Consider the following 9,867-nt stretch of genomic DNA (forward strand, 5'->3'; position numbering starts at 1 on the left):
GTGCCCCTCACCGGAGATGATGTGCTGTGAGCAAAACCGCTGGAACCAAAATACAAATCCCCCACCATTTTAGAGTCATCCAAGGATTTAAAACATAGGGGCAGCCCTCCAGCGTTGGTTTCAAATTTATGTTTCTGTTTCTTCAGCAAGTGGCTCAGGTACCGGAGCAGCAGCAGCACTGGTGTGTAATGATAATATCGCTGCTGATCCTGCAGCTGGCAGGTTTGGGTGGGCAGGGGACACTTGCCAGCTCAGCAATCAGCTTACCCGCCTGCAACTGAAGATGTCTGCTCCTCCGACCCCACACCCCGCTGTAACCGACCTTGTGTTGTACCAGAGTCTTCCAAGGAATCGGCGTTTGCCTCACGACCTCGTACTGCTGCTCCCGCTGCCATTCCCTCCCTGGGACCCACGGGCAACCATGTATTTGTAAATTTGGTGGGGTTCGAGATGTGCACCTGCGTTGCCAGATCTGGGGCAGGTCCCAGGTGCTGCCGCTTCACGGGTGGGACACACACTCAGTGCCTCGTCCCTGTGGCACACTCTTAGGCTACAGATTTTGGCTAGCCAGCTTTCCCTGCGGTGCCTCCGACAGAAACTATAGCTGTCCAGTTTTCACTCTGAAATGCTTCTAAGATGAAGCCATTTAACAGAAAGGACAGAGCTTCTCACACCTAGCTGCTTGTACTTTGTAGGGCCATTGAAGTAGGTCTAGCTGTCTTCACCTTCAGCCCGATCCGAACCTTTTCATCAGGAGAAATACCCGAGCACAGAGGTGAGGCTCCCGGCAGCTGCGAGAATGACAATCCCCGTGCGCGAGTGCCGGAGCGTGCGCTGGTTCAGTGGGCTGTACGAACTGCATACCAAGTAGCACTGCAACAGAACACACGTGAAGAAAACACAGAAGCCTTGTGGAGCAGCTTCATCCAGAACTGGGACCATCCAGAACTCTTTATCCTGGCACTGCTCGACACTCTGCAGCGCCCTGCCCTGCCCGGTGACGCGAGATACTGGTGCACGTACCTGGCTGCCGCGGGGGGTCCCTGGGGAAGGGGCTACGCTGCGAGCGGAGAAGGCATGTTGTGAAAATTTTCATCAAAAAACGACACCTGCATCGCTAGAAAAGCTGTTCAGTGATGGCGGTAGCTGTCTCACTTGCCAGATCTGCTTTCTTGCTCCCCTGAAGGTTAGAGAGAGAAAAAAACACAGAGGACTCATTGCTACTCCAGTAAAACTAAATATATATATTTTTTTGTTCTAAATCACAACATTTTGCCCTAGAAAATCCCTCAGCAGTAGGTGCGTGGATATTTTCTGCGGCACGCTGCAGCTGGCCGTGTGTCATGTCTGCCGGTGGCTCAGGAGCCCCCCTGCCAGAAGACCGAGTCTCCCCTGGCCAGGGCTGAACCCAAGCAGCAGAGCACAAGTACCGGCCCTCAGCTTCCCATCAACATGCCCCAAAGCAGCACCGCGACACCCTCGCCCTGTGCCAGCGCGGCGGGGACCGCTGGCCCCAGCTGGGGCTGCCCCGTCCCACCACATGCGCTGGGCAGAGCGGGGCTGGGCTGCCACAGGTTGCAGCTTCGGGGAGGAGGAGATGGAGGCAGAGGACCAAGACTGGGTGGGGAAAGTGTCTTTCTATTACTACTTAGCAACAAACAAACACCCTTCCTTTTTGCCTGGCATCATAACTCCTCCTTCCCCATAGACTTCCATCCTTATGATGCTCTGCTCCCCCCTTGGATGCATCTGCCAGCTGCAGCACCTTCCCCCCGCCTGCCACAAGGCACCCCGTCACTCTGCTGAGGACCAGCAATGCTGCACCCCATCTCCAGCCTCGCCGGGACGGGCTGGAGGAGAAGCACAGCAGCCTGCCCACCCCGACACGTAACTCGTGGGAAAACCCGGGGGTGAGAGCAGCTCGCAGCTCCATCATCCCCACACCAAGCCTGAAGCCCAGGTGTCCATAAGGGCAGGAATCTCCAGGGCAGGTTTGCTGTTAGCGATGTCAGCAACGCTGGATTTATTCATCCCGTAAAAAAATAGCTGGGCAAAAGCACAGCAGCACTAGTCAGGGTCAATGCCAAACTCCTCCTCTTGCCACTGCACAAGAACATTGCCGTGCCCCGAGTCCTTGCCTGATTTCTGACTTTGACTTACATTTTTTGCTTCTTTATGGTGCAAAGGATATGGTGCAAATTCTTTTTTGAATCCATCTGCACAATTTAATGAGGTAAAAAAAAAGAATATTTCAGTGGGTTTAAAAGCGAATAAAAAGGAAATGGTTTTTAGCGTGTTGATTCTGTCTTGCTGGCTTGCCCTTTTGATCATTTAGCTCCTGTAACTCTGCAGGACCTGTATAGGTCTAATGTCGAAATTTTATTCTGTATTGGCCTTCTCCTTATTTAATTCTCAATTGGCTGCCCCATTTTAGTCAAAGAGGTAAATGTATATTTTTCCCTGGTTTTGATTTTAATTTCTCCACTTTCACTCTTCTCAAAGTTTAGACATTTAGACCTTTAGGCATCTGAATTACCCATAGCCTACGTATGCTTTACTTGGCCAGTCCTACTGCTTCAGGCTCAGCAGAAGGTTTGAGATTGATACTCTACTTGAATGCGTTTTCTCCTACGCATTCGAATAGCAGCTTAACGTGGTGGCACACGTGACACGCTCTACAGGGGCCTTGCTCACTCCAGCCTGGAGAGCTGGCAGCCGCCGGAGCTGGCGTCGGTGTCCTGCAGGTGCTGCTCTGCCAGGCCAGGTCACGTCTTGCTTTGAATGACTTTCATCTGCAAATGCTTAGCCATGCAAAGAAACATCCTTCTTGTAACGGAAGGGTTCTATGGACAAGATATTGCTGCACAAATTGATAAAGTTCTAATAATTGGACAAACCAGCTCAGCCTCTAAAGTTTGATGGTCAAATCTGTGTTTAATACAATTTCCTAACGCGCCCTGGCCACGCGCTCCCCGGGGAGAGCGCTGCTGTCAGCCCCATCTTCCTGACCTGTCCCCGCGGGGCCACCGCTCCGTCCTTGGGTCGGCCTGGGCTCCTGGGCTGAGCTGCCCCCGCGAGGGCAGGCGCAGGAGCTGGCACAGGTTGCTACAGCAACGCCTCAGGCCTACGCCGCAGCAATCGGCTAATTACTCGTTGGCTAAATTCGTTGCGGGGCTGGTTGGAGTGCCCCCCACCCCCCAGTTTTAGCCGTGGGGATACCTCCCCCTCCTTCCAGCTGGCACCGCTCTGCAGCTGAACAGAGGAACCCGGAGGCCCATTTTGGTACATTCCCAAAACAAGCAATGGTGAAAAATTTCCATACTTATTCTGAAAAGCGTGAATTTTGTCTCCAAGCTATTGCACAGTTGAAATCTGCTATTCCTGAGCCCGTTCTGGAGACAAGGGCAAGGCGTGCCCGTGCTGGGGCACCCGTGTGCGTGGGGTGATACCACACCAGCAGGCAGGTGGCTGTGCTCCCCACTTTGGGACGTCCCCCAGAACCAAAACCCACCCATACTGTAAAGGAAACCCCTTTTCACCCGTGCAGAAGGGCTAAGGGGGTGCCTCGCACACACAGCTCTGCGGGGGCACGGCCGCAGCACCCATAAAGCCACACTAGCCATGAGTGAACGCATCCCTGGGCAGCGGCCAGCCCCACCACCCTCCCGGGAGCTGCTTTCCCGGCTGCCCGCATCTCGCCAGACCGTCACCGGCAGCTGACACGTGTCACTTCTGGAAAAAGCTGTTTTTCTGCAAGCGCTTGGGCAGCAGCGCTCCGGCAGAATGACAATTACCCAGCCGATTGGCAGGACGGGCCCGAGGAGGTGACTGCAGTCGGCCCTGGCGCTCCCCCTGTGACACTGGCATGGGGAGAAGCGGCGCGGCAGCGAGCCGAGCAGGACAGGGACACGGGGACACAGAAGAAGCAGCACAGCAGCGAGCCAAGCGGGACGGGGACAAAGGGACATGGGAGAAGCAGCATGGCAGCGAGCCAAGCGGGACAGGGACACGGGGACACGGGCTGCCTTCAGGCACGGACACGGCCGGCAGCGTTTGGAGCGGGAGCAGGGAGGGCAGAACCCGTGGAAACGTTCACCAGCCCCACGTGTAGCTGGGCGTGAGAGAATATAAAGCTGGCCGCTCTCTATGCTTGAATGGAATCTGGCCTTACACTCATGACTAATTAAACGCTGCCTTTTAACCACCTCTGAGCAGTGAGTTTTGCTCACGCCGGGTGCAGCGAGGCAGTTGTTGTTGGGGGGGGGGGAGGGGGGGCAGAGCAAGCCGCACAACCTCCCAAAAAGAAAACAAGATGGCAAAAATCAATTAACATTTAAAGCATTCTCAGGTTTCATAATCTAATTAGATAATGATGGCACAGAGAAAGTTATTTGATTAGTCTATTTAACAGGTGATTGTTTAACTTGTTAATAATGTCCATTAAGCATCCTTTTTCTTTTGAAGGACCATTTGCCTGTCTGTGCCTGACCGCCTCCCCCCAAGCCTTGCCAAAAGGAACCTTCGGCGGCTGCGGGGAGCCAGGTACCCGGGCAACACACTGAACCTCTGCTGTGCTGTACGCAGCCCAATAATTTTATTATCATTGCTTTGATTTTTGAGTATTCGAGGTTTCTGGAAGAGGTCTGATTTCCAGCAGGGGATGCTCAATGCTTTCAAAAAACCGGGCTTAACCTGAACGTGGGAAATGGAAACTCCAAGATACATGAGTCACATCTGAAAACCTTGGCTATGGTTTTGGACTGGGCTGGCAGTGAAGTCAGGCTATAGAAATGTTTCAAACTTTTCAGAGAGCACTTCAGGCCCCCGTGTCGCACTTCCACGCCTCTGGGCCTCTCTCCCTTTAAGTGGATGCTCAAGTTAGTCTGGAATAATCAGAATTATGCTTCTTTATGCCAGCTCCCCGCAAGCACAACATATGCTACAGAGTACAAAACCATGCCTCGTGCAAGAAAATCGATATGCTCAGCTGGAGATTTTTGTGACTGGGAGCATGGAACTGGGCCCATAGTTACCTGCAAATTAAAACTAGTCATCACTCATGGGAGATCGCCTCACCATTACGGAGCAGCTGCAAGCGGAAAATCCATCCTAAAATTCAAAATGATAATTATTTCTTATCGTTTTTTTTTTTCTCAAACAAAACATACCATGTAAAATGTACGTGAGGACCATAGAATCACAGAATGGTTCAGGTTGGAAGGATATTTGGATCTATGGAGCTGCAAGATACCACGCCATATGTAACCTAGGCAAATACATCTAAAACGTGACTCAGGACAGTAGGGAAGACCACGTGGCATTTGCAGGTCATGAAAACATATCGCAGGACAAGTAACACCCCTCAGTGGGCAAGTAACGCCCTGGCAGCTGTTCTCCAACAGAAATGAATGATTGGAGCTAGCTGAAACAGCATATGGGGAGCACAGCTTAAAAAGCACACAGAAAATGCATCTTCTATAAAGCTGGCGGGTAACTAATCGGAAGAAAGGGAAACGTGCATTTCCATGCTACTGCTCAGGGGGAGATGTTCGTACTGGAGACTTCGAGATACTTGCTTTAGTGAGTAATTAAGAACCGCCTGAAGAATCTGAACAACCTGGACAGATAAGTCAGTAATTACAATTGCAGTTTTGCATTACTGAGGTTTTCCCAGAAATACCTTAATGTCAACTTACTCATAGAATAGTTTGGGTCAGAAGGGACCTTTTGACCTGATAATTTGGACACTGTGACCACCTTCCCCTAACACTGCTGGTTTCACCGTGCTTTTTATTTTTTCCATCTCCAAACGCTCCAACACATGCCTGGGAGGTAGGAAAGTTACTTGCTATTTTCCATAGCTAATATTTCACCAAGGAACCATGCCGGACTTCCCCTGAAAAGAATAATAATGTTCTCATTTCCTCCCCGAGCTGCCCTGCAAGCCCACGGCTGCCCAGAGCTGCTGTCTGAAGACGACAAACCAAGAAAGCATTGGGGGTCCCAGTGCGGGTGCTCGAGCTGGGGTCCACGTGCTCTGGCACCCATCACAAGCCCCCTCTGCCGCGGCAGCTGCCTGGATCACCACCCCATCCACGCGCCTGCGGCAGCCCCTGCTCCAGTGATAGTTTTGAGCGTCCATTTTCCTTCTGGTGTACATTCTGCTGCACGGACTGGGAAGGGGAGGGCTGGGTTTGGCAGCACTCCTCGCTGGGGTGAGCATCACCCTCGGGGACGGGTGCCAGGGGGTGCATGGCCAGAGGGACCAGCATCATTCGGAGCCAACTCCAGCACATCCCTGATTTGAGTCATTTCGAAAAGAAAGCATTCATTTGGCCTTTCCCGAAGTTTTCCCTGCTCTTCCCAACTAAAATTACTTACTCCATTCAGTTTGAGTTAGCAAATAATTCCAGTTGTGTTTTCCAGTAAGAAGGATTATACGTTTGAAGCACAGGAGAGATTTGCTCCAGCCCCAGAGGAGGCAGCGCGAGCAGAGCTGTGTGAATTGCCACTAATGAGGCAGGAGTTAACGACCCTGTGGCCTTGCGACCTGAATGCCCCAGCCTTGGCAGGTGCCGAGCTTGCAAACGGGACTGCTCCCACACGGCTGGTCTCTGGGAAGCACCGACCCACCGTCCTTAATTTTGGGCATTTTTACATCCGCATTCAAGCATCAATTTCTCGCGCGAGCCGCATCCTGTCCTGTGCGGGCAGACCTGCTGTTCTGCAGACCTGCGGAGAGCTCACCCGGGGACAGGGCTGTCCTGCAGAGGAGCTGCCCCACAACCATCCCACAGCCTGAAACACCGGCAAGGGCCTTTTCTCCCCGCTGGTGCCCAGCGTGTGCTCACCGGAGCAGGAGCTGTGCCCTTTCTCGCCAGGGTGGACGTACTTGGGGCCACCACAAAAGCAAAACAACCCCAAACAAAAGAACAGAAAGAGAATAAGAGCCAAGTACATCAGATTTCTGATTATTTTTGCGATAAGCTAAATATTACAAGAAAAATCTTTCATATGCATACCAAACTTGTTAAAAATTGGTAAATGCATTCAAATCCATAGCAGATGCTTTTCAGATATCCTTGACAGATCACCCGTCTTGAAGATTCATCCTCCCATATGGGTTACAGCTGAAAGACTGAGTAGTCAGTTACCAGTTTTAAAAACGTTCACAACCGAAGTGAACACGCAGCCTGATGCTTCTCAGCACACGTGGGACAACATTTGTCACACTGAGATCCAAAAATCGATGTTCAAAGCTAGGCATGAATGTAATTTCACTTTTTCCCGGATCCAGGCCCATGGCTGGGCAGCACAAGGGTATCTGGAGTATGAATGGTACAGATCATCCTCTGGTTTCTCATTTGGATGTTATCCAAAAAAAAAAACAAACCAAACAAACCAGAAAAAACCCATCCCTGTTCAGATCAACGTTACATTGCCAACGTAACATCTCTCCAGTGAATGTTAAGATATAATTACCCTGTAAGGAATGATTCCTATTAAACATTTAATACATCTCCCTCTAATTGAAATTTAAGCCTTTGGTTGTGGTTGGGTGTCACTAAAGATGTGATTAAACATAAAATATGTATAACACTTAACTCCTTTTGGGGTGTTGGGATAGCTTCCACTAAGTAACAAACGTAAATTGTTTCTTTTGCACTCTAAAAAGTTTTTAAAGCAGCTCGATTGGAGGCTGGCGCAGGAAGATCTCCTTCCCCAGATGAAAGGGAACCTTTCACCAGCTTCGCCTGCAGCAGCGGCGGGACAAGAGCCTCCTTGAGCTCAGCTTCGCCCTCTGCATTGCTGCCCCCTGCACCCACTGCCTCCCAGGGCTTCACGCTGCCCCAAACCTCAGCTCTGGAGTCCTCAGCACAAGGAGGGCTTGAACCCGTTGGAACGGGTCCAGTGGAGGGCCACGAAGATGATCAGAGGCTGGAGCACCTCTGCTATGAGGACAGGCTGAGAGAGTTGGGGTTGTTCAGCCTGGAGAAGAGAAGGCTCTGGGGAGACTTTACAGCTCCTTCCAGTACCTAAAGGGGGCCTACAGGAAAGATGGGGAGCGACTCTTTATCAGGGAGTGGAGCGATAGGATGAGGGGTAAGTTTTAAACTGAAAGAGGGGAGATTTAGATTGGATATTAGGAAGAAATTCTTTTCTGTGAGGGTGGTGAGGCACTGGAACAGGCTGCCCAGAGAAGCTGTGGCTGCCCCATCCCTGGAGGTGTTCCAGGCCAGGCTGGATGGGGCTTTGAGCTGCCTGGTCTAGTGGGAGGTGTCCCTGCCCAGGGCAGGGGGGTGGAACTAGATCATCTTTAAGTTCCCTTCCAACCTGAACCATTCTATCATTCTATGAAACCCCTACCTCTGCTACCTGCCCCTCCTCCAGCCACCTTGCAATATTCCTCTCCTCTGCCGTAACTTCTCATCCTGCGCTTAAAAGACTTCCTATGCAGAACTGGTTGCCATGAAGTTATAACAGAGAAAAACGTAGATTTTCCGCTTACAGAAGTACTAATGTGAGAGAGTTGAACATGCCGAGCATCAGTAAGGATACCAACAATACTCCAAAATCAAACACTTGCACATATGCTTTTTTTTTTGCCTGTTATTAATAACCTTGCTCATAGCCTAAAAATCAGTCCTTGTCAAAGTTTCACCTGTAAACACCTACGTAATTCCACATGCTGTCACGAACAGAGACAAAGACTTGAAGAAGTACTGGCAGCTGTTTTCCCTGTCCGTCTTTACTTCTTTCCTTCAAGCAGCACAATTAACAACATTTCGACTGCAGCATTTCCCACCGCCACCTTCGCCTGGTCCCCTGGGACATCGGTGCTGAGGCCACCGAGGCCCTGCCCATCCTGCAGTGAAAATAAAGCCTACGAATGCCACCAGTGGGAAAGCGCATCTGCTTTTGTACTTGTCTCCCTCCCCAAACTGCTCTTTCCCTGTGTTTCACCTGCCTTCAGCTGATTGTTTGTGCATAAAAGAAAGAGAAGGGATGGAAGTTTGTTGCTTGGTTATTTTAAAATTGTCCTAATATTTGGAATAAAGCAAATCTAGGGAATCACTTTTGAAAGTGACTGAAAAACAAACCCAGCCATAAGAATACACTGTGAAATAATTTACTGGAGAAAAGCTCAGCTCCGAGAGCAGCCGAGCACGTTCCTGTGGTTGCCTCAGACAAAAGGAGTCTCAGAGTGGAGTTTTTGGCAGAAGAAAATTGGTGTAGACCTCACGTAATCCTAAGAGTTTGAAAAGCAGCGATTGTATGAAAAGAGCCCTTTCTTACAGCGCCTGCTCCGTGGCACACAACGCCCATCAGACACGAGCCTTTGTGACACCCTTCAGTTCTGTGGGGGTTTCACAGCCCACGGATGGGGGTGGATGCGGGGTTCAGCGCCAACACGTCTGACTTTGTCAGTTTTGCTCACGGAATTTTACGGCGGTGAAAGGCCAAACCCCATCTTTATAACAATCCTACAGCCTCACATGCCTTCTGCATTTCTCTCACTCTCTCCCCTCAAATGCTGGGACAATCCACGGTTTAATGCTCTGTTTTCTCTCACTGGTGCAGCCCTGGTTCAAAGCTAATGTTTGCTAATTGCTTTCACGCCGCTATGCTGAAAGTGCTTGAACTCAGCAGGGGAGGATGAGCCATCTGGAGTAAGGACCCAGCTACGCTCAAGCCTGAGCTTCTCTAACACCAGCAACAAGGCAACAGCCAGAACACAGGCTGGATTTTCAAACCCCCAGAGGAGGCTGCAGAGCCGGCGGCTTGAAACAAACCAAACCCCACAACCCTTAGACTTACACATGAAACTCATTTTGTGTGCAAGCTATTGAGAAAACAATCCAGGGA

The sequence above is a fragment of the Larus michahellis genome, chromosome 6 (assembly GCF_964199755.1).
Source record: "Larus michahellis chromosome 6, bLarMic1.1, whole genome shotgun sequence".
NCBI classification, from domain to species: Eukaryota; Metazoa; Chordata; class Aves; order Charadriiformes; family Laridae; genus Larus; species Larus michahellis.